This window comes from Myotis brandtii, unplaced genomic scaffold (genome assembly GCF_000412655.1).
Source record: "Myotis brandtii unplaced genomic scaffold, ASM41265v1 scaffold714, whole genome shotgun sequence".
Classification (NCBI taxonomy): domain Eukaryota; kingdom Metazoa; phylum Chordata; class Mammalia; order Chiroptera; family Vespertilionidae; genus Myotis; species Myotis brandtii.
The window spans coordinates 1,340,266-1,340,580 of NW_005370809.1; the positions used below are offsets into that span (position 1 = coordinate 1,340,266).

At 56.8% G+C, this 315-nt stretch overlaps 1 protein-coding gene across 1 annotated transcript in view; it reads left to right on the top strand.

The window, feature by feature from the left end:
* Nucleotides 1-315, top strand: part of SH2D6 (SH2 domain containing 6) — a 13,456-nt gene that overhangs the window by 8,577 nt on the left and 4,564 nt on the right. The window lies entirely within an intron of this gene.

Below are 315 nucleotides of genomic sequence, written 5' to 3' on the forward strand. Positions count from 1 at the left end.
CTGTCGCCCCTCCCTGGACCCGGGGCCTGAGGACCCCTCCCTGCCTGGAGAGTGAAGAAACCCCGCTCAGCTGCCAATCAGCTGCCAGCTCTGGAGATCCTGCTATGGGCTGTGAAAGCTGCCGCTTTCAGCACATACTTTATTGGAATCAAAAGGAAAACGGGGAGAGATTGACAACAAAGAAAGAGCCTCAGCATCGAGGCAAAGGGAAGAGCCACCCCCTGTGCATTATTCAGTCTGTGCTGCAGGGTTCTTTCAGCCGCACAGATCTACATTGCCCCAGCACCCTTGCCCTCCCCATGCCTCGATTTCCCC